Source organism: Lissotriton helveticus, chromosome 2_1 (genome assembly GCF_964261635.1).
Source record: "Lissotriton helveticus chromosome 2_1, aLisHel1.1, whole genome shotgun sequence".
In the NCBI taxonomy this organism is placed as follows: Eukaryota; Metazoa; Chordata; class Amphibia; order Caudata; family Salamandridae; genus Lissotriton; species Lissotriton helveticus.
The window spans coordinates 1,710,960,462-1,710,985,865 of record NC_136059.1 but is presented as its reverse complement, the minus strand read 5'-3'; positions in this window follow the sequence as shown (position 1 = coordinate 1,710,985,865).

Genomic DNA, 25,404 nt, shown 5'->3' with positions numbered 1-25,404 from the left:
TGGTTTGGAGACCGGAAACAAAGGATTGTTCATTTGTGAGGTGCAAGTTTCAATCACCCCCTGGTATTCTAGCTGATCTAGTATATCATTTACTTGTTGTTTAGCTTCTTGCTTAATTGGGTACTGCCTTTGTGCAGTAGGTTGTGATTTTAACTGGATTTTGTGAGGAGGGGAGTCCTCATCCCATCCTACATGATTTTTATATAAAGCAGGTGCTAAGGCCACTGCCCACTTTCTAGCAAGTGTGTATTTTTTATGAATCGGGATTTGATTCGAGAAGGCAGGCATAATTACTTCTTCGCCATGAGGGCACTCCCTGACAAACTCTGGTGGCCAGTCTTTTTCAGCTAGAAGGATGTCATAACCCTTTGAGAGGTTATCCCAAAATAGTCCCCTTATTTTCCTAGTCTTATCTCCCTCTATACGTAATGTTATCTCGTATATCTTGTGGGGCTTGCTAACTCTGGTGTCTGCAGTTTCCACTTGAAGGTATTCATTCGTGTCCACTGTCTCCAGATGATTCATAAGGACTTTGCGAGCTATGCTCACCTCTGCTGCGCTGTCTAGCATTGTCTGAGCCCACTCTCCGTTTTTCAGTTGTGTCCTCAGTATTCTCGGCATTTTTAACTACCTTGATACTGGCTACCATCTTTTTTGGAAATTGTAATTTCTTTTTTAGCTGAGCAGGTTCCTTGTCTTTGGACTTGGCGTGCTCTTCTGATCGTCCTCTTCTTTCCGATTTCTGCGAGGAAGTCTGAAAAGATTGAGAGGGACGTGTATCAATGTCTTGATATCTATCAGGTTTTTTAATATTATCCCTATTTCTAAGGTTATATCTATTCCCAGAGGGGTCACTCTGCGGTGACCTCTGTCTTTGGTTTGGAGATTTCTCTCTTCGCCTGGGAGACCTCCCTCGGGACTGGAATTTCTTTTCTTTAGGATCGGATTGTTTGTTTCCATCCCAGTTCTTTTTTGGTGAATTATTATTAAAAAATATTTTTTCTGGACTTGTAGTCAGTTGCGGTTTTACTGGTATTCCACCTAGACTATCTCTGCCTAGTTCTTCATAGGATTTTTCTATGATTCTGGCAATTTCAGCTGGTTGGTCTGCTATATCTGTCTCTTTTAACCTCTGGCGGATCGCCACGTTTGCTGCTTCACCTTTTATATTGGCTAGTAATATAGCCGAGACCTGCTTGAAGTCTTTTAGTAATTTCATACCAAGGGTTAAAGCAGGTTCTGGACCGTATTCATCTTGAATTTGTTTTAGCACATCTGGTATTACCGAAATGGATGGAACACCGTGCGTTTTTGTGTAGATTGAAGCAAAGACTGTACCCCAAGTGTCACAGTCCTCTATGTGTGGTGCGATTCCCATTGGGAGACATATAGTCAGAATCCTGTGTTTTTCTAATGGGGTGGTGTCAGGAAACACCGCCTCTATTTGGGTGATTTTATGTGCCAACCAGAATGGTATTCGTTCCCGTTTAGCTGGAACTTTACCTAGGCAGGATTGGATGTTCTGTGGTGTAATTTTATTTGTGTTCCCCTGGTGAGGGGTCAGCTGTGGAAGTTTAATCGCTGGCTGAATTGTTGAAGTCCGCATTACATACTGAACTAATTGTCTATGAATTTTTAGTAGTTGTTTTAGCTGTATTAACAGCTCTGCTGCAGGCATTCTTTCGATGTCTGGATGTGGTGTGTATCCGGCTAAGACCGGCCACGTTGCTCCTGGTCTTCCTAAAGGACCGAGTCTTGTAATGTGATTGTTATGTTTTAGGGCGCCATCAAATAAGAGCAAATGCTCTTGGAATTTGAGTGGTACTTCCACCTCCTCGAAAGGAGTGTACGTTTCAGGAGGTTCCTCTACTTTGTAATAGTGGAAGTACTTTGTTACAGCATTTGCTGCTGGAAAATGTATCCATGAATAGTATACCTCTGTCTGCCGATATTCGTGTGCCTCGATTACGAATATGACTGTGCCACCTCTAGGTGTCAGTCCATTTTCTATAAGTTTTAAGGGTATAGATCTCCTTTTAATGACCGGAATGAGTGTTATATTCGGGTCTGCTGCTTGCATGGTAGCATCAGCATCTGCGAGTTCAGTTGCTAATCTAACTGCCTCTCTTTCATCATCACTCTCTGCCATTTTACAGACAGGATGGTATTATGTTTGTTTGCAGATCAGGTTTCTTTATGGAAACAGAGATTAGATGCACAATATTTTGGGAATGTTTTTATCCTTCAACGTTGACTATACCAAGAACCATACATAGGAGTTCCCTCCTGCGAGGTTTTGGAGGATATTACCTTTCACCCACTCCAGACGTGTTTGGAGTATTTGGGAAAAGGGGTCTGAGTGAGAAAGCACGACTGAGTTACTCTAAATGTCTTACGTTAGTTTTATCGCCCTTTCCAAACGCGTTGGGCGCCATGTAGTGTAGCTCCTATTTTCCCAATAGGCTCTGCGCATTGGAATAATACCTACAGCAGTAAAGGCCTAGACCAGACGTTAACTAGGTCTACTACTGTCGATACTAGACTTAATTTTTGGGTTTGCCAGCGAAGCTCAGAGTTCGCTAGAAACTTTCACGAATGTTCAAGGAGGAATTAACTTCCCTGATTAGACAAGAAGGGATTTAGTTTCTGACAACCATAGAACATGACAACTTTGCTCTCCCCTAATCAAGAGTCAATCTCGAGAGTCGTGTGAGCACAAGGCAATTATTTTACTCAGTCAGTACGTGCATTCTTAGTCTCATCAGAATGTAGAGAAAAGGAAGAGACGGGCGTGTTCAATAAAAAGGTGTTATTTTATTGATCAGTCTCTTTTCTCGTACAAGAGAAATGGATCGATATTATTGCAATACTTATAGTTAAGTAAAGTGCATACATTAAAAGCAATAGTATAAAATAATACTGTAAAAACATTGATATGGTTTCTGAGCCATATGATGTTTAAAATGATTAAAATATATTTACATACACATATACATTTGACTAAACGTACTCAACTGGTGTTTCTAAATACGCCTACCCCGTGTACCTGACCTAAGTCTAATGCGTGGGCGGGAATAGAAAGTTACAGTTTAAGTTAAGTTTGTTTTTGCCAAGTGAATAACTAAAGAATTCTCTGTGAGGGGTTATTCAGTTCTGTACCTGGAAGTTAGGATGAATGAGGAATGGTATCTCTTTCTCTGCTCTCGATATTCCAGGCTGCCTGCGAGGGCTGCCCAGAAACGCCGGTGCTGGGTCTCTCGGCTTGAGATAGCAGCGCGTCTCTTAGCGCGTCAGGAAGGCGGGGCTGCTGCCAGCGGGGTCTGCTTCTGCTCTCGGCTTCGGCAAGTGTGGCTGCTCCGTCTTGTCACCAGGCGTGTGTTTGCATAGGGCAAGATCGGCAATATTTATACCTTAAAGGTGCCGAGATTGACGTAAAGATGGACATAGATACGTCAATAAAGTTGTCATACGACTTGCTCGTTAGCACATTCTTTTACTGAAGTTCTCTGTGAAATCAAAACAATGGCTGCACGGATTTTCCAGGTTGTCATAGGTTTGATTTGTTATGAGAACGTCGTATGCCTTATCAGGGGCTGGAGGAATGTCGCTTGTCTAATTAGATCTCAAGCGTTATGACCTAATCAGATAACACGTTCCTGTGCCGTAGTGTGACTGCGTCAGATAACGGTATCTGCATCATGGGGGATGTTCTTGCCTCATGGGCTGACTGTTAGTTAACTTGATAGTTAGTTTAACCAGAATAGGGTCAGGAATAGGGGGATCGATTCAGAACCTATAGGAATACATGACATTTGTTGCTTCAGATGCCACTAACTCGTTCCACCACTTATCATCGCTGCATTCACACATACACTAAATGACCAATATTGTGCAGCTGTAATCAATGTCACATAGTCATGGGCTTTTGCTAACCGCTGCCTCCTGCCATCACCACATGGCCGTATTCAGGTAGAATTTAACTGATTCTTCATTCATTACGTATAAATTACAGTACCAAATAAAGTAACCTCCCTCAAACCTACACAAAATCGCCAATTGCCCTTACTAAGCCAGGATTCACAAGACCAAAAACATTACTATCAGTACGTCCTGCCCAGACCACACATCTTCGCAAGCTCCACAGAACATTGTTGTTTCAGGTACTACTAACTCAGTTCAAACCAAACTAAGTATAACACCTATTTCATATTCTGATTCAAACTCAAGGCCATTTATCGAGCCTTTTTGTTGTAACAACCACCCCGGCCAAAGGCAGTGGAAAATTTGCACACTTGCTGCCTTTCTTGGCTGGGGTTATCAATTATTCTTCAATTTCATATTCTGATTCAAATTCAAGGCCCTTTATCGAGCCTTTTTCATGTAGATACTACCCTGGCACAAGGCAGTGGAAAATAGGCGCACTTGCTGCCTTTCTTCGCAGAGGTTATCAATTATTATTCAATTTCATATTCTGATTCAAAGTCATGGCCCTTTATGGAGACTTTTTTGTTGTAACTACTTCCCCGGCTGAAAGCACTGGGTAATTTGCACACTTGCAGCCTTTCTTGGCTGGGGTTATCAATTATTCTTCTATTTGGATAATATGTATCACAATATCTGTATTGATACAACAGGGAAAAATATTGAAACAATTGGTGCACAAAATGTTGAAGATGAACCTCTAGTTGTTTTAGTTAATGGCGTTTCTACTAAGAGTAAGAAAATCTGGCAAGAATTAGTGAATGTTAGGAAAGTGAAAAAGGCAACGTATCTGCTAAAAAATAATCAATACTATAAAAGTGTGCATTTGGGAGAAGAAGAAATAACTGTAGAAGAAGATAGTGATTCCACATCTAGACAAATTGAAAAAGTAGATGAGTCCAGAACTGAAGAGACCTACAAACATTATAGTATTCATCCACTTCATTCCCAAGAAGTGATGGGGAATACTATAGAGTTATTTCAAATGAAAGAAGCAAAGGGAAGTCCCATTAGTGTATGGGAAAAGCTTGGAAGCTTGTTGTTTCCCTCAGTTGTTTCCAACAGGGAAAGGAGGATGATATGATGACCGAACTGTGCAGATTCCTGCATCTGAATACCGGACATCAAGGTTGTATGCAGAAGATCCAAGATTTTGACAATATATTCTGTATTTGTTTCATCTTTTGTTAGAGAGTAACTTGTCTGTACATTCTTATGCAGTGATTCATATATTGAAAGCAGGTGTACATCTGCAAAATGTTTCGGCAAAGGATTTCATGGATAAAGTACAGCAGAAAGATAATTTTTGCAATCTCAGCTAATTAATCTCATGGCATGTCAGCGTGGTACTATTGAGTACTAGTACCATCGTCATGGAGAACTTAAATGTATGCTAAGGAACATAGAAACTCCTACATGGTTCCTTACTCTAAGCTGTGCTGAATATGCTTGGGATGATTTACTTCAATTTCTTCAAGAAGCAAATCCAAATATACTAAACATTGAATACAAGACACCTGGAGAATTGTGCTCTCTGGATCCAGTTAATGTATGCAGGTATTTCAATCATATATTTGAAGATATGATGTCTTTTATCACCAATAAAAAAAAATCCTCCTCTTGGAAAGGTTTTGGATTTCTTTTGGAGAAAGGAGTATCAAGCGAGAGGTGCTCCCCACATACATATGCTAATATGGATCAAAGATGCTCCCAAATTTGGAACTGAGTCAGATGATACCGTGCTGTCTTTAATTGAATAATATGCTACATGTGATATACCCAAAAGTACACAAGATAAGGACTTAAGACAACAAGTCAAACGATTCCAAAGCCATCGTTGTGGGAAATACTGTCGTTAAAAGTACAAATCTAAGGACAAATTCTACACCAAATGTCGTTTTGGATTTCCACGTCCTGTAATATCAAAAGGAAGAGTGAACAGTTTTATGTCATCTTTGCGACATACTATCACAAGAAAGTCTCCAAAAAATACCTAAAACTTAAAAAGAAATGAAGAGTCAAAATTCATAAATGACTACAATACAGTCATTTTGTCCATGTGGAATGCTAACATGGACATTCAATATGTTGCAGACAATTCGATTGCTGTTGCTCAATCTGTAATATCCTGCATAACAAAATCAGAACAGACAGAATTGAAGGAGATGTGGGAAGAGATTTCCCACGAGAAGAGTCTAAGTAAGAAATTATATAGTTACAGTTTAAAGATGTTATCTCATCGAGAAATTGGAGTGTATGAATGTTCAGATCGCTTATCATCTGCAAGTCTTTACTACAAATCTAGAAGAATTATTTGGATGAGTCTAGGTCTTGCTGCAACACGAAATCCAGTACTTAAATCTGTACAAGAAATGGAATATTTAGCTGAAAAAGAACCAGAAAGTATATGTATTGTGGTGTATTGGTTCATAACACTTCCTATTCCAACTGTTGAAAGATCCCTCCCATTTTGTTCATTCTACTTTGACTTTTCTAAGAAGAACAATCTCTTCTGAGAATCCTGTGAAATAGAAGGAAGATCACCATAAAAACAGCAATGGACTCATCTTCCAGCTATTCTTCAGAAGGAGATTTCATTCCTGAAGAGCCTCCAAAGAAGAAGAAAGAAGCTCTAATTTGGAAGTTATTTACTTTCCCTCAACGGCAAAGGTTAATGCTCCATTAGTAACCTGTAAAATTTGCCAAACAACTCTTTCAAGGGGTGATCCTTCCAAAAAATACGTCTTTGGCACAGCAAATATAGTGCGACACATGAAGAACTTGCACCCCAACAACTTTGCTTGAGCTGCAACACAAAGATTGCAGGACAACCCACTTGCTGCTGCACCAAGCACATCAACTGCTGCAACAGCATCTTCGTCAAGCAGTCCATACTCACATATTGATCTTGATTTTAGTAAACTTAAATTTCTATGCATTTGTTGCGATGAACTTTTGTGTTACGTGAAACAGTCTATCGACCTCATAAAAAACAGGAAACAGGAGCATAGCTGTGCTCAACATTAGTCATTAGACATTTATCCAGCTTTTTTGTTGTAACAACTACCCGGCCGAAGGCAGTGGGAAATTTGCACACTTGCTGCCTTTCTTGGCTGGGGTTATCAATTATTGTTCAATTTCATATTCTGATTCAAAGTCAAGACCCTTTATCGGGCCTTTTTGTTGTACCTACTTCCCCGGCTAAAGGCAGTGGGTAATTTAAACACTTGCAGCCTTTCTTATTTTTTCCATTATTCATCTTCCACTCAATCAACACATCATCCACACATACACACACCTACTTACTGCCTTTTTTGACAGGGGTTATCAATTATTGTTCAATTTTATATTCCTATTCAAAGTGCAGGCCCTTTATCAAGCCTTTTTGTTGTAGCTACTACCCAGGCGGAAGGCAGTGGGAAACTTGCACACTTGCTGCCTTTCTTGGCTGAGGTTATCAATTATTCTTGTTGTAATACAAATTCAAAATGCAGGCCTTCTTGATAACTACTTCTCGTGAATGGCAGTGGGTAATTTCCACACTTGCATCCTTTCTTGCGACGCACAGTCTGTGTAATGAGCTGGGTATCCAAACATCAACTTCCCTGATAAGGCAGTGGCTACTTTGCGCGTCTGCAACCTTTCTTACTTTTTACCTTATTAATCTTCCATTCAATCAATACATCATCCACACATATACACACTTACTTGCTACCTTTCTTAGCTGGAGTTATCAATTGCTCTTCAATTTCATATTCTGATTCAAACTCAACGCCCTTTATCGAGCCTTTTTCATGTAGATACTACCCCGTCAGAAGGCAGTGGGTAATTTGCACAATTGCAGCCTTTCTTATTTTTCACATTTTCCATCTTCCACTCAATCAACACATCATCTACACATACACACGCCTACTTGCTGCCTTTCTTGGCTATGGTTATCAACTATTCTTCTATTTCATATCCGTATTCAAAGTGCAGTCCCTTTATCGAGCCTTTTTTGTTGTAACAACTACCCCGGCCGAAGGTAGTAAGACATTTGCACACTTGCTGCCTTTCTTGGCTGGGGTAATCAATTATTCTTGAATTTCATATTCTGATTCAAAGTCAAGGCCCTTTATCGAGCCTTTTTGTTGTAGCTACTACCCCGGCCAAAGGCAGTAGGAAATTTGCACACTTGCTGCCTTTCTTGGCTGGGGTTATCAATCATTCTTTTTGTAATACAAATTCAAACTGCTGGCCCTTTATTCAGCCTTCTTGGTAACTACTTCCTGTAAATAGCAGTGGGTAATTTCCACACTTACATCCTTTCTTGCGATGCACAGTCTGTGTAATGAGCTGGGTATTCAAAGATCTACTTCCCTGATAAGGCATTGGTTACTTTGCACGTCTGCAGCCTTTCTTACTTTTTACCTTATTCATCTTCCATTCAATGAACACATCATCCACACATACACACACTTATTTGCTGCCTTTCTTGGCTGGGGTTATCAGTTACTCTTCAATTTCATATTCTGATTCAAAGTCAAGGCCCTTTATCGAGCCTTTTTCATGTAGATACTACCCCGGCAGAAGGCAGTGGAAAATTTGCACACTTGCCGCCTTTCTTCACAGGGGTTATCAATTATTGTTCAATTTCATATTCTGATTCAAAGTCATGGCCCTTTAGCGAGCATTTTTGTTGTAGCTTCTACCCCGGCCAAAGGCAGTGGGAAATTTGCACACTTGCTGCCTTTCTTGGCTGGGGTTATCAATTATTGTTCAATTTCATATTCTGAATCAAACTCATAGCCCTTTATCTAGTCTTTTTGTTGTAACTACTACCCCGGCTAAAGGCAGTGGGTAATTTGCACACTTGCAGCCTTTCTTATTTTTAAAATTATTAATCTTCCACTCAATCAACACATCATCTACACATACACACACCTTCACGCTGGCTTTTCTTACTGGGGTTATCAATTATTCCTGAATTTCACATTCTGATTTAAAGTCAAGGCCCTTTATCGAGCCTTTTTGTTATAGCTAGTACCTCGGCCAAACACAACAAGACATGGCAGGACTATGAAAAGCATCTAAATTTACAACACTACATGCCAAAAAGAAATGCTTACTGTGTAAGTGACATTTTCCATCTGTAAGATATAAAATCTGTCAATAGAAAAGAAACATGTTCTCAGTGAAGTGAAATGAGTTTTTGTGATATATTGAAACTATTTTCACAACTTCTTTACTGTTGTTTGTTGTTACAGTGTTTTTTGCTCTTCACGTTCAATATTTTAAGCTGCATTGCAACTACTTTCACAAATTCATTACGGTGATATTGAGGTTTGTGGTGCTAACATAAAATATTTTGTGATACCTTGAAACTATTTTTAAAACTTGTTTACTATAATATCAGTCTTTCAACTGCTTTCATAAAACATTTTGGATACATTGAACTATTCTAAAAAATTCTTTAATATAATATCAGTGTTTGAGGTGGTAACAGAAAATAAATGTGATACATTGTGCTGTGTGGCTCACTACAATATTACAACAGAAGTTTGATAGTGTTTGCTGGAAGTGTAAAGATACAGACTGGGGTATTGAATGTATAAAACACAATGTTGACGTCCATGAAAGAGTGCATTCATAGTCTATAGGGGTTTGAAGCTGTCCATTCCCTAAGGCCACCTTTGCATCATGAGTACTTCCGTACTAGCTGAATGATTACAATTCTGCAAGAAGAGTGTCTCAAACCATTATTATTATATAATAATAAATGTATTCTTGTAACATCGCATAATTTAACAGAGCTTCTAAAATAATTTCATCATGTATTTCGTTTTGCAGGTTATCAATTTCAAAAGCCATATGATCATACTCGATGTCATCTAATGCTTCCACAACATCAGCAACCAAGATTTTGTCTAGGAAATCACAACTGATATCTGCAGCATACATTTCTTCCTCTTTTTCTCGCTACTTACAACAAAGTATGTTCAGCTCTTCTATGACACTGTTACAAATTTCAAAACCGTCTTCCAAATTGTTTTGTTGCTTTTCCATAATGTATTTATTATGTTGTAGAAAAACATAAACACTTCATTTTATCCTTACTGTAATATCAGCATATGTGGTGATTCTCATAAAATAAATTAAATATTTATCTTAGAAATGAAGCAACAATATTTTGTATTTGAGTGTATATTATTTTGAAAACATTCGAAAAATAAATACAATAAATACAGTGTCACTATGCATTTTGTCAAGTGCTTTATTTAGGATACACAGGAATATGTTACCTTTGATTTTAATGACATACAAACCAAAACAACATAGAACACTGCAACTAAAGCACATTACATAATGATAAAAAGCATGTCATTGAAATGTTCGGTATTAGGATAACATACACAACTCACATATAAAATGATTTCAGAAACGTGTTACTTTTTCGATGATAAGGATTAATGGTGTCTTTCCAAGAACATTTGAATATTTAAAAGTGTGAAGTGGGAGGTGAAGAACAGAGGTAAGAGGATACATCTCAGGATGCAAGAATCGATGAAAAGGGTGGTCCAAGGTCTGCATGTACAATGGCCAGTGGAGACGTTTTGAGAGCGGGTACACTCAAGGTATTCTATAATGTGCAATAAGTGCTGACGATACCACCTCACAGAATGGGCAAGAACAGATAAAATGATGGATTGTATGTGCTTGGACTATGATGAGGATACACTGTAGGAGGACCACGGTCAAGTGCAAAGATTAAATACTTAAGACATAGCAAACAAGGTGGTAAAAAGAGCCAGGAGGATCCAAGAATGGTGGAGGCTGGGTTTCTTAACCCGTATCCTACCTACTGTGTTGCAAACTTAAAACAGTGACAACAGGAGTGCACTACTTTGACTCCCACCCAATTAGGGTGGAGGGAGGGAAAGGAAAGAAGTAAACTACATGTCTACAGATGCACTGCTATGTTCAGAAACCTGGATCAAGCACTGAATAAACAAAGTCAGATACAAATGAAGAAACACAAAACAAGGCTGCACAAAGGATTCACAAAGGAAAGCTACACAAATAAGATGGCGAATCTTGAACACAAACTGGTAAGTCAGCAAAAGAACAAAAAGCTAAAAACACTGCAACGGACGCTACACTGTGGAACTCATTGTCAGGTCCATGAACCTGTGCGGGCGGTTGGTAGGAGCCTACACAGGACGATGGCAGGACGAGGCCTCTGGAGAAGCTTGGGGGAGTGGCGGTCCCTGGAGCTACGAGGGGAGCCGTGATCCCCCCGCATACTTCAAAATAAAACCCCAGGGGTGGCGTTCCCCGGGGCTCGGAGGGCCTTACAAGCCCCCCATTATGGAAAAAAATTGCCCCTGGGATTTGGCCCCCCCGGGGGCTAATTAAGAATAAAACTGGCTTCTAGTTTTTTTCCTTTGTCACCCCATACCCGTACCCTGCATACTACTGTGAATACCAAAAGTAGTACGTTTAGGATTTTGTCTTAAGTTATTTCTGTGAATCGGGCCCTCACTGACTGATACACACTTTTAGACATTCTGAGACTCACTTACACATACACTAACACAGCCACGGACACATCAGTTAATTTACTAACACACCCACACACTTCCATATACATATCCTAACATACTATACAAGTCTCTGATAGATGCAGTTACACAGCTATGGACACTCTGATGCATTCAGTGGTACAAACATATACTCACTTATAAATACAATCATGCACCCTGGAAATTACTATCACATATATTAACACATCCACAGACACCTTTCAAGATATACAGAAAAGTAAACAAAAGATAAAACGTAACCTTCTAAGTTTTAATGAGTTACACATGTACTTTTAGACTTGTATGCTCACTTATGTATGCAGTGTCCTGCCCATACTTAAACTGATATAGCTTTTAAGAAAATGAAAGAGTGACTGACACAGACACTGAGACACTAAGAGGCCTTCTGATATATTCTTCTACATAGCCAGGCAGCGGTTCGGCTCGGGCCTTTAATGCCGGAGTGGGACTTTAATGGTCGGCATAGCCCGCTATGGAGGGCAATAATAAGTCAGCTGCTACCTAGGCAGTTAGCGTTACACTTGTATATGGTAGCAAACACACTCACACACCTAATTATTTGTACAATGTAACTAATTCGAATTTTCTGTAGAGCTAAATCAATTTTTTATTTGAATTCTAGATATATACTTGTATTGTGAAATAGAAATCAGAATGCCTGATAATCAAACAATCAATAAATCAATCAGAGCATTTGTAAAGTGCACTACTTACCCGTGAGGGTCTCAAGGTGCAGGGGGGGGGAATGCTGCTACTGCTCAAAAAGCCAAGTCTTGAGAAGTCTTCTGATGGTCAGCAAGTCTTGGGTATGCCGTAGTTGGGTGGGGAGGGTTTTCCAGGTCTTGGCGGTGAGGTGGGAGAATGATCTGCCACCGGCAGTCGCTCTTCGGATGCGGGGGACTGTGGTGAGGGTGAGGTCGACAGAGCGGAGCTGGCGGGTGGGGGTGTAGAAGATGAGTCGTCTGCTGAGGTACGCTGGTCCGGTGTTGTGCAGTGCCTTGTGTGCGTGGGTGAGGAGCTTGAAGGTTATCCTCTTGTTGATGGGGATCCAGTGCAGGTCTCTCAGGTGGGGTGTGATGTGGCCCCGGCAAGGGAAGTTGGCGATCAGGGGTGCAGAGGCGTTCTGGATGCATTGAAGTCGCTTCAGGAGTTTGGTCGAGGCTCCTGCGTAGAGGGCGTTTCCATAGCCTAACCTGCTGCTGACGGGGGCCTGGGTGACCGTTCTTCTCGTTTCTGTGGGGATCCACCTGTAGATCTTGCGGAGCATGCGGAGGCTGTTGAAGCAGGAGGAAGAGATGGCGTTGACCTGCTTGGTCATGGAGAGGGTGGAGTTGAGGAGGACCCCTAGGTTGTGTGCTTGGTCGGTGGGTGTTGGAGCTTTTCCCAGTATGGTCGGCCACCAGGAATTGTCCCAGGCTGAGGGGGTGGATCCAAGGATGAGGACTTCCGTCTTTTCCGAGTTCATCTTCAGTTGGCTGTTCTGCATCTACACGGCACTGGCTTTCATTCCTTTGTGGAGGTTGGTTTTGGCAGCATGGGGGTCCTTGGTGAGGGAGAGGATAAGCTGGGTGTCATCGGCGTAAGAGATGATGTTGAGGTCATGCAGTCGGGCGACGTGGGCGAGCGTTGCCTTGTAGATGTTGAACAGCGTTGGGTTAAGGGATGAGCCCTGGGGTATGCCGCAGATCATCTCGGTGGCTTCGAAGTGGAACGGGGTGGTGGACGCTCTGTGTTCTGCTGAAGAGGAAGGAGGTGGCCAAGTCCAGGGCTTTCTATTGGATCCCGGCGTCGTGGAGGTGTGTGCGTAGTGTGCGGAGGCAGACCGTGTTGAAGGTGGCTGACAGGTCCAGGAGGATGAGGGCCACGGTTCCTCCGTTGTCTAGCAGGGCTCTGATATCATCGGTGGCGGCGATGAGGGCAGTTTCAGTGGTGGTTTCTGCGCAACCCGGACTGGGACGGGTCCAGGATGCTGTTCTCCTCAAGGTGGAGGGTCAGTTGTTTGTTGATAGTTTTCTCAATGACGTTCCCCGGGAACGGGAGCAGGGATATGGGCCGGAAGTTCTTGAGGTCCTTGGGATCCACCTTGGGTTTCTTGAGTAAGACATTGATCTCAGCATGCTTCCAGCTCTCCAGGAAGTTTGCAGTCTCAAAAGAGATGTTGATGATTTTCCGGAGATGGGTTGCGATGGTAGTGCTGGCTTTGTTGATGATATGATGTGGTCATGGGTCTGACGGAGATCCGAAGTGGATAGTGATCATGATTTTGATGGTGTCGTCATTGTTTATGATGGTCCAGGAGAGCAGGCGGTTGGTGCCGATGATGGTCATGGGGGTAGAGGTCTCAGTGGCAAACAACAGAAGGAAAAAAGGGAACAGGACACAGAAAAAACAGGGGGAAGGAAGAGGAAGAAGCACTAGCAAAAGGTAATACAATTACGAAGGGAACAGAAGGCAAAGGGAACAGGGCACAGAGTTAGAAATGGGTACAAGGAGGAGGAAATAGCAAACAATTAAGGTGATACAGTTACGAGGAAACAGCAGGCAGAAGGGCACAGGGTACAGAGTTGGAAATGGGGAACAAGGAGGAAGAGCAGCATACAAATAAGGCAATACAAATACAAAAACAGTAAAAATCACTACAATTACAATGAGACAAACCTACCTACGGCCTACCACTGGCCACCAGTGATGAGGCGCAGGTGGCAGCCTGCGGGTGGAAGAGGGCCTCGAATTCTCCTCAATAGTGGCAGCTGGGCTGAGGGGCAGGACACACAGTGCTGTGCGGCATGGGGAGTGACCTGCCTAAGAAGAGTCAAGGGTCGCTCGGACAGAAAGAAGAAAGAAACGGATGAAACAAAACTATCTAATTGAAACTGACAGCAAAAAGACAGATAAGATGGACAATGCGAAACAGGAAAAGAAATCCTCTGGTAGACCACTAAGGACCTTATAAAAAAGGTGTGTCTAAAATTGCAAACTGAAAGAAATGTATCCAGTAAGAAGAGGAGTTTAAAATAAAATTTTAAGCTGGAAGGACTGTATGCTTTTGAAAGTGTAACAAGTAAAGATAGAATTTAACTTGGCGTCAGAAACCGCTTAAGGAGATAAGAGTAAAAAAAAATTGAAGTTGAGTAATACAAAATCTAGAAAAGAGGATGAAGAAGTATAAGAGAAGAGTTGCTATCATTAAACAAAAGCAAAATATAGAGAGTATAGTGGACAAATCATTTGTGTTGAAGAGAAAACTTTTTATCTTAACCCCTTCGACGCTCATGACGAGCTCAGCTCGTCATGAGGTACGCCTGTCGTACGCTCATGACGAGCTGAGCTCGTCATGAACCGCGGGTTTTGCGAATCTTTAGCGCACAGCGGGAAAACGCTTAGCGCGGATGGTGTTAATATTGCACAAAATGAACACACTAGACTAAGCATTACTATGCATGAGGAAAAGAATATTAAGGAAAAAGCTTATCAACAAAAGTACATTTTGTAAAGTCTTTAGAGGTGAATGGATGCACACAGCTAGCACACAACCATTTTTTAACGAAGAGAGCTACTTGCAAGAGAACACATTAGTGCATGCAGTTGACACACGTAGTCATTGTTATGAAGTGAAAGATGGAATTCCAATAGAAAAAGAACTGATAGTTCCTAGGAATTTAGAACAAGGGGTAGCTGAAGAAGTACAAGGAAGACGTAAACAGGCTCCTGTGTACAAGTTGAAGTGTAGCAGTATTTGTACTGTCGAGTGATGAATTAAAAACTCTCCTAAGATAATTTCTATGGAGAAGTCTGAAATAGAAAACTAAAATGCTGCAATTAAAATGTCACCATTTTTTGAGCTGGCGGCTTTGGATAATGCTTCCCAGCGATCTTTTAGAATTTCTCCTTTCAGATTGATGATCGCAGTTTTATACCTCTGCCTGGCCAGTTTCACTTCTAGGTTACATCTTGGGTTAGATGACATGGATCTGTGCAATAGTCTGTTTGACTCAGATCACTCGTGGTCAGACCATCTAGGGCCATGTTTCGCGAGAGGGATAGGTTTTGATAAAAGGGTTTTGATTGCTATACAGAGTTTGGTGAAATCTTGAACAGCCTCAGGATATGGATCCTGGGCTGATAAACAATAATTTATAGGATACATATTAGCCTTCACCAGTGCCTGAAACAATTCATTATTATTAATACCCCTCCATATCAATCTTAAATTATCAGTGGAGGGCATTAAATTCCTGGCCCCACATTCGGAGGTAAACCAGGGCCAGGGGCCTAGTCTCAACACTGTTTTGATTGGATTATGATCCCTTTGGCTCATAGCAATATGTTTTGCTTCCATTAGATGGTCTACGAGGAAGGGGGAAGTAAAGACAAAGGGCCATAGGTAGGAACATATTTTGCGATCGCAAACACTGCGATTCGCAGAATCCAGGGGGTATGCGATTGCAAAAGAGAGTGTTCCAATGTAGATAAGCATTGCGGCTCGCAAAAATGAGAATCGCAAATTTAGCGATTAGCAATTTTGCATGACAAGGATTCTGCGAATAAAATTGCGAATGCGCAGGGTGCGTCTCAGTATTTGCGCAAATACTGTTCACGCAAAATGCGAATTTGAGATGTAGCAAAAAAAATTAATTTGCGATTTTACAAAAATCGCAATTTTGCACTTCTCAAATACCTCCAACTCTGAGCAGGCGGTAACCAGGTGCAACCTATATAAACAGGCCCACAATGATTCTGGGGCTTCTCACAATGGCTGGCCTGTATGTGATAGCTAGGAGGCTGCGTATCCGAGAGCTTGCACAGAGAAGGAGACGCCAGGAAAGGAACTACAAAGCACGCATCACCCTCTTCCAGCGGACCCAGGAGGACATCCATGTGCACTACAGGCTGCTCCCAGACAGTATCCTGGAGTTGATAGAGGAGCTGACACCCATACTTGAACACCCCACATACAGGGCACACACCATTCCTACCCACATACAGGTTTTGCGCTCACTGCACCTCCTAGCATCAGGGAGTTTTCAGGGGGTAATAGCCACAGCAGGAGGGGTCTCCCAGAGTGCACTATCACACTTTTTCCACGCTTTCCTTGATGCTATGGTTCAGAGGATGCATCACCACATCCAATTCCCAAACACACAGAAGGCACTACACCAGACCAAGCAAGAATTTTACCAAATAGCCCAATTACCCCACTTTATTGGCTGCATAGATGGGACCCATGTTGTACTGTCACCCCCATCACAGAATGAGTATGTTTTTGGAAACAGCCAATCCTATCATTCCCTGAACATCCAGGTAGTGTGCAATGCTAAACATGTCATCACAGATATTGTTGCAAAATTCCCAGGAAGCACACATGATTCCTTCATTTTTCAACACTGTGGATCACATCGCAGACTCACAAATAGCGAGTTTGGAGAGGGCTACCTGCTAGGTAATTGCATGGCACACAAACACACACACACACAACTAGGGAAGGTATAAACAGGCAGGACAGTACTTAACATCAACCTACTTTTGCCCTGCAGGTGACAGTGAGTATGCTGTGCGTGATTACATCCTCACACCGTACCTCAATCCAGCCACAGCAGAAGAGCGGAGGTAAAACAGTGCCCACAGAGCCACAACATGCACCATTGAGAGGACCTTTGGAATCCTCAAAAGCCATTTCCGGTGCCTCCATAAGAGTAGAGGTGCACTACAGTACAGCCCTGAAATGTATTGCAAAATCGTGGTAGCATGCGCAATGCTACACAACATCGCTACCAAGAAGGGCACCCCAGTGGATTTGACATATGCAGACACATCAGATGAGGCGGAACCAGCTCCACAATGCAGATGTGCAGGTGGTGCCGGGGCGGCTGCCGGGTGCCTGAGACGTGATGACATCACACAGAACTACTTCTAGGTGAGAAATGAGGACACAATAAATGATGCTCAAATATGATGTTTATTTCCTTAACAGCAGGAGTAAACCAGTCACACAGCGTGACTGAAATGTGGATAGTTGCACATGTTGAGGTCACAGTGCTATCATTGCCATGAGTCACTCAGCCCATATGGTATGTATTGCCTCACACATTCCCATGAGTACATGCTGCCCCTTCACCTCCTGCGCTCACACCCTGTTGCCCCTCGTTCCAGCTGCGCACTGACCTCACTAGTGTCTTCTGCCGTCTTTCTGCAGGAAGTGGAGGAGTTAGGCTGCTCCTGCTTGACTGTTCGTCTGCATCTAAGCTGCCCAGTGTCCCTATGCCACCTGTGGCTACAGTACGCATTTGGTCCACCGCATGTGTGACCTGCACTAGGTCCCTACCAACATCCTGGGAGCAGTGCGCCATTTCATGCTGCATGCTCACACATCTCCTGGCTAGCAGGGATATGGCGGTGGACTGGCGGTACACAGCTTTAGTGTAGAGGTCCATCCGGGTGTATAAGCTGTGTTTCTACCTGCGCCTGGCCAGCCTGTCTCTCCTGATCTCCCTACACAGTCCTCCCAATGCACCAGTCATGGAATTGACACTGAGCCGCAACTCAGACATGTTATGGTTATGTGCTGCAAGTTGGCGCTGGATTGATCTTATGCCTTTACCTTGCAGGCGCTGTACTCTTAACATGCTGTCCTCAAGGCCTGAGAACACCGTGTCTCTTTCGGATGGTGAATTGCTGGTGGTGGCTCGTGCCCTGCGTCTTGAACCACTGTCATTTGATATTTGGACAGTAGACTGTGGTGTGTGCTGCCTTGCTTGTTGCCTTGGGACTGGCTGTGCCGCCTCATCTGCATCTGTGGACTCTGCCTCCATCAGTGGCACTGGTGAGACAATGTTGCGCCGCTTGGCTGGAACAGAGTCTGTGTGTCTTGCTGCGCCCTGCTCCTCCTGCCCTGCCACGTCCACATTTGCTGGTGTCTCCACCCCTTCAGCCACTGTTTCCTGTGTAGTCGGTGGTGCTGTACAATTAAATGCACACATTAGTTGTGTGTCATGTTTAAATTTTGTTCTGCATTAAAGTTTGCAAATAACTAATCACATAACTACTACTTGTCTGTTTTGCACATTCCAAGTATGACTCTACCCAATGTCCCCTTGCTATGTTTCACAGGGCCAGGTATCAGTACATGGAACTACATTTCCCATAATGCAATTCTGGGTGTGCTTGTGGACATATATTGGAGTTGTACTCAGGCTGGGTGTTTGGGGCTGTAAGTGGGCTGGGTATGTTTTGGGGATATTGGCATGCATCTTACCTTGTCGGGTGTCTGTATTTTTGGAGCTGTCCAGGTCAGCCATGCCAGTCATAGTTTCAATACAGAAAAGGGGGTGGTGATGAACAGAGTGTCTGAATTAAGCAGACCACTCTTACCCAGTCCAAAGATCAGGGCTTGATCCATCACCGTTATTTATCTCACTGCCCCATCCCAGCTCAGAACCTGGCTATATGCAAATCAGTCTGTCCCTGGCCCAGTGCATCATGGGAACAGGGCAGACCAAACTACCAAGCCAATTCTTCACCAGAAAGGAGACAAGCTACCGGGGACCGGTTTCTGGCATTTCAGCCTCTTCGGCCCGGCTTGCTTGAATCCTGATGGAGCAGTGAGAAAGGGACTCATGTCTGAGTATACCCTGCCACACCTATAGTGGCCAAAAACGATACAGAAAAGGGGGTGGTACAGAAAAGGGGGTGGTGATGAACAGAGTGTCTGAATTAAGCAGACCACTCTTACCCAGTCCAAAGATCAGGGCTTGATCCATCACCGTTATTTATCTCACTGCCCCATCCCAGCTCAGAACCTGGCTATATGCAAATCAGTCTGTCCCTGGCCCAGTGCATCATGGGAACAGGGCAGACCAAACTACCAAGCCAATTCTTCACCAGAAAGGAGACAAGCTACCGGGGACCGGTTTCTGGCATTTCAGCCTCTTCGGCCCGGCTTGCTTGAATCCTGATGGAGCAGTGAGAAAGGGACTCATGTCTGAGTATACCCTGCCACACCTATAGTGGCCAAAAACGATACAGAAAAGGGGGTGGTGATGAACAGAGTGTCTGAATTAAGCAGACCACTCTTACCCAGTCCAAAGATCAGGGCTTGATCCATCACCGTTATTTATCTCACTGCCCCATCCCAGCTCAGAACCTGGCTATATGCAAATCAGTCTGTCCCTGGCCCAGTGCATCATGGGAACAGGGCAGACCAAACTACCAAGCCAATTCTTCACCAGAAAGGAGACAAGCTACCGGGGACCGGTTTCTGGCATTTCAGCCTCTTCGGCCCGGCTTGCTTGAATCCTGATGGAGCAGTGAGAAAGGGACTCATGTCTGAGTATACCCTGCCACACCTATAGTGGCCAAAAACGATACAGAAAAGGGGGTGGTGATGAACAGAGTGTCTGAATTAAGCAGACCACTCTTACCCAGTCCAAAGATCAGGGCTTGATCCATCACCGTTATTTATCTCACTGCCCCATCCCAGCTCAGAACCTGGCTATATGCAAATCAGTCTGTCCCTGGCCCAGTGCATCTGAAACTGGGATGGTGCAATGAGCTAAAAAACGGTGTTGGATCTAGCCCTGATCTCTTGACTGGGTGAGAGTACTCTGCTTAATTCAGAGACTCTGTCCATCACCACCCCTTGTTGTAAATTATTTTGTCCACCCTAAGCGTGGAAGGGTATACTCAGATGTGAGTCCCTTGCTCATTGCACCATCAGGATTCAAGCAAGCCGGGCCGAAGACGGCTGAAATGCCAGAAACCGGTCCCCGGAAGCTTGTTTCCTTCCCAGTGTAAGTATTGGCTTTTGTAGTCTGGTCTGCCCTGTTCCCATGATGCACTGGGCCAGGGGCAGACTAATTTGCATACAGCCAGGTTCTGAAACTGGGATGGTGCAATGAGCTAAAAAACGGTGTTGGATCTAGCCCTGATCTCTTGACTGGGTGAGAGTACTCTGCTTAATTCAGAGACTCTGTCCATCACCACCCCTTGTTGTAAGTCATAGTTTCAGGCATAAGTGTGCCCTCCACTAACTCCTCCAGGGGCGTCGGCTCTGGTGCTGTTGAGGTCCCACCTCCAGTCAGTTTTGCCTCAGCTAATCTGGTGGCCACCCTCTCCTTTGACCTGTGGCGCATGTCGTACCTCCGTTTGCGTAGGTCTTCAAGTGTGCGGTGGGTTACGCCAAACGCTTTCACTTTCTCCTGAATCTCATTCCAGATTCTCCTTTTTCTTGCCTCTGGAACACGGAGTGAGTTCTTTCCAAAGAGGAGGTAATGTTGCCTTACTACTTCCTCTGTGAGCACCTCAAGCTCCCTCTCACTAAAATGTTGTTTTCTTTTTCTTGTGGGTTATTCCGGCTGCTTCTCACTCCCCTGAGACTCCATTTCTCCTTCCTGCAACTGCTGAGTAAAAACCACACTCCCTCCTCACAGTCTCTCAGGCAGCTTCTGACTCTGACACAGGTGCTGGCCATCAGGTGCACTATGGGCAGTCACACTTCCTGGTTGTGAATTTTTTTGTAATCGCTATTTTGTTGCTATTATTGTCCTACATCGCGATTTGCAATTTGGAAAATGCGATTCGCAGAAAATCGCATTATCAGAATCGCAAAACCTTTTTTCCTACATATGCCCCAAAGTCTATGGTGGAAGAACATCCCCTTCCTCTGAATGTAGGCTCAGGATGGCTATTAGGGTGTCATACGCCCACAATCTCCAAGACATTGGTATGGTTGTGTGTACTCAAGAATGCAACCGACTCTGCACCCTTACGACAGGTAGGGCCGGAGTAGCGAAACCCTGTGCTATGTGTTGTGTCGATTAATTTTGCATTAAAATCACCTCCCAGAAGAATGTCAATTGTTTCCATTGAATCTTGCTGGCAATTTAAATTAGAAATAAAATCGAAAAGCTAAACAAAATTCCCATTGGGGATGGAGTAGAAATCATTGTTATAAAAATTAATCAAATAGAAAGAGACTCTCCTTTTATACAATAGAGCTTAAAAATTAAGGCTATTGGTTGGTAGAACCTTGATGCTGCTACCAGCAGCAATATTAATCCAAAAAGATAAACCCCCTGAAGGGCTTCCAGATTTAGGAATAGGGGCTACAGTGTAACAATGGAACCCATTAGATGTAGTTCTTTGGTGGCCCAAGTCTCTTGGAGCATGACTATGTCCTGTTCATTTATTAAACGTAACCACTCCGGATTGCCAAGCCTTGACAGGAGGTCTGCTACAATCTAGCTCAAAATACTTAAATCTGCGTTAGCCTTGGCCTTGGTTATAACGGGCTGGTCATCTAGTGTATCAATAGGAGGAGGGGATACAAAAACCTGAGAATTATCCAAAAGGTGTAGAAGATATTCCGGTAAGGATGGTTGTCAATCCTGAGTATCTAAGTCTGATAAGGCCAGTGGAGTAGTGTGGCTCACTGGTTAGAGGCAGCAGGCCTGAGAGCAGAAGTCAGCCCGGGACCAGGGTTCAATTCCCGACGCGGCAGGGTCGTGGACCTTGGTCAGCGGACTCGATAATTCTCGCTTCGGTGCTTACTCTAATCAGGGGTTCCACTCGGCAACTCTGGGCATTAGCTTGCCTAATCTCCACAACGGCCCCACCAATTCCAGGGATGCCTGGCTCCACCTTGGGGACTCCCAGCAAGGGACCATCCCACAGGGAAAGCCAGGACGGGTTCCCCAGAGTTATACAGCGCCGGGACGCCCCGTTGCTGGGGCAGCTGTGCGCTTTACAAGTATACTACATTTAAACCTATTGAATAAGGGGGAGGGGTAGACTTGTTTAAAATGTGCCTAGGTGATGGTTTATAAAATAACCCAGCGGGAGCACACAGATGCTGGAGCTTTGAGTAAATGTTTTGTCACACAATCTTAATAGGCAACAAACCATATAGGGCCTATGAAAATTGATCACAATACAATTTCCATCAATGTTTCTGGGGATTGACTAACCCACCCAACTCTGTGGACCATAAGGATCTCATTCATATCAGATGGACGAAACCTTTTGTGTTTTTTTTAACCAATCCACAGTCTTATTACGTAGATCAACCCAAGACTCCCTTTGGTCCCCTTTAAGGGTAGGAGCGCCGGCCAGAACTAAAACATAAGGGCAGGTGAATGGGGGAATGCTCAAAACATCAGTGTTAGGTCTCGGACTGTTACTCCTTGAGCTGTCAATTGTGTTCCTACTCTGGTTGCTTGATGTGGTGCCAGGATGTGGACATTCAGGGTGACTGCTCCCGGGATACATCCTGTATGATCCCCTGTTCGGGGTTAGGTTTAAATAACGTACTTAATTTGATGGTATATCTGAGTGAAACAAATAAATACTGGTGTCATCATCATGGAGACAGCTCAAATCATTCAGGGGGAAATGTGGGTGCAAGCAAGTTCATGCCTCAGCACTAGACCATCTGTCATTTAGGTATTTTGTCTGTTTGCTTTCTGCCTGGGGCTGTGCCACTGCGAGGGGCACTGTTGCTACTTTTCATGAGGTAGTTGTTTGCTGGAGCTGGGAGCTACACTGGGGTGGTGATGCAGATGAAAGGCAGTTTGTGGTGCTAGCAGGCCGCAGTCTTCACTTGCTGCTATTTTGGGTCAAGGATGCCTCCCACGACTTTCGCCAGTAAGTGGTGCCACTCCGTAACTTTAGAAATCATGGTAGTCTGTCTTGCACTCCTGGTAGTTTCTTTGTAATGTGCTTGGCTGGTTCGGCTGCAGTACCAGCGATGGCCTCTAGATGCTTGCAGGTCCCGGCAGTGTTTCCTGGAACCGCGGGCCGTGTAGTTCTTGAATGCTAAAGTGGAGATGCTACCCTCACTGCTACGGTTGTTCTGTGGAGGTAGGTGAGGGGACTGCAAGCTATTTATTGACTATGCTGGATGGCAAGGTGACTTGTCTGTCATCTGCCGTTGACCCAGTCGATGCTGCTGGGTGCTTCCTCTTTCAATGTGGACCATACCAGCCTAGGGGCCATGGCAACTTTCCTGGTGCTGCGGGTGTGGTGCAAACCATACTCTGTGGATGAGGGGTCGGGCAGGGCATGTTGTGTTGTGGGCTCTAGGCCCACATGCTGGCAAAGTACTGACACAGACACCATTAGTGATGTTACTCAACTAGCCACGATTCAGAAAAGGGGGTGGTGATGAACAGAGTGCCTGAATTAAGCAGACCACTCTTACCCAGTCCAAAGATCAGGGCTTGATCCATCACCGTTTTTTAGCTCACTGCACCATCCCAGCTCAGAACTTGGCTATATGCAAATTAGTCTGCTCCTGTCCCAGTGCATGATGGGAACAGGGCAAACCAAACTACCAAGCCAATTCTTGTACTGGGAAGGAAACAAGCTTCCGGGGACCGTTTTCTGCCATTTCAGGCATCGTCGGCCCGGCTTGCTTGAATCCTGATGGTGCAATGAGCAAGGGACTCACATCTGAGTATACCCTTCCACGCTTATGGTGGACAAAATGATTCAGAACAGGGGGTGGTGATGAACAGAGTGCCTGAATTAAGCAGACCACTCTTACCCAGTCCAAAGATCAGGGCTTGATCCATCACCGTTTTTTAGCTCACTGCACCATCCCAGCTCAGAACTTGGCTATATGCAAATTAGTCTGCTCCTGTCCCAGTGCATGATGGGAACAGGGCAAACCAAACTACCAAGCCAATTCTTGTACTGGGAAGGAAACAAGCTTCCGGGGGCCGGTTTCTGCCATTTCAGGCGTCGTCGGACCGGCTTGCTTGAATCCTGATGGTGCAATGAGCAAGGGACTCACATCTGAGTATACCCTTCCACGCTTATGGTGGACAAAATGATTCAGAAAAGGGGGTGGTGATGAACAGAGTGCCTGAATTAAGCAGACCACTCTTACCCAGTCCAAAGATCAGGGCTTGATCCATCACCGTTTTGTAGCTCACTGCACCATCCCAGCTCAGAACTTGGCTATATGCAAATTAGTCTGCTCCTGTCCCAGTGCATGATGGGAACAGGGCAAACCAAACTACCAAGCCAATTCTTGTACTGGGAAGGAAACAAGCTTCCGGGGACCGGTTTCTGCCATTTCAGGCGTCGTCGGCCCGGCTTGCTTGAATCCTGATGGTGCAATGAGCAAGGGACTCACATCTGAGTATACCCTTCCACGCTTATGGTGGACAAAATGATTCAGAAAAGGGGGTGGTGATGAACAGAGTGCCTGAATTAAGCAGACCACTCTCACCCAGTCCAAAGATCAGGGCTTGATCCATCACCGTTTTTTAGCTCACTGCACCATCCCAGCTCAGAACTTGGCTATATGCAAATTAGTCTGCTCCTGTCCCAGTGCATGATGGGAACAGGGCAAACCAAACTACCAAGCCAATTCTTGTACTGGGAAGGAAACAAGCTTCCGGGGACCGGTTTCTGCCATTTCAGGCATCGTTGGCCCGGCTTGCTTGAATCCTGATGGTGCAATGAGCAAGGGACTCACATCTGAGTATACCCTTCCACGCTTATGGTGGACAAAATGATTCAGAAAAGGGGGTGGTGATGAACAGAGTGCCTGAATTAAGCAGACCACTCTTACCCAGTCCAAAGATCAGGGCTTGATCCATCACCGTTTTGTAGCTCACTGCACCATCCCAGCTCAGAACTTGGCTATATGCAAATTAGTCTGCTCCTGTTCCAGTGCATGATGGGAACAGGGCAAACCAAACTACCAAGCCAATTCTTGTACTGGGAAGGAAACAAGCTTCCGGGGACCGGTTTCTGCCATTTCAGGCGTCGTCGGCACGGCTTGCTTGAATCCTGATGGTGCAATGAACAAGGGACTCACATCTGAGTATACCCTTCC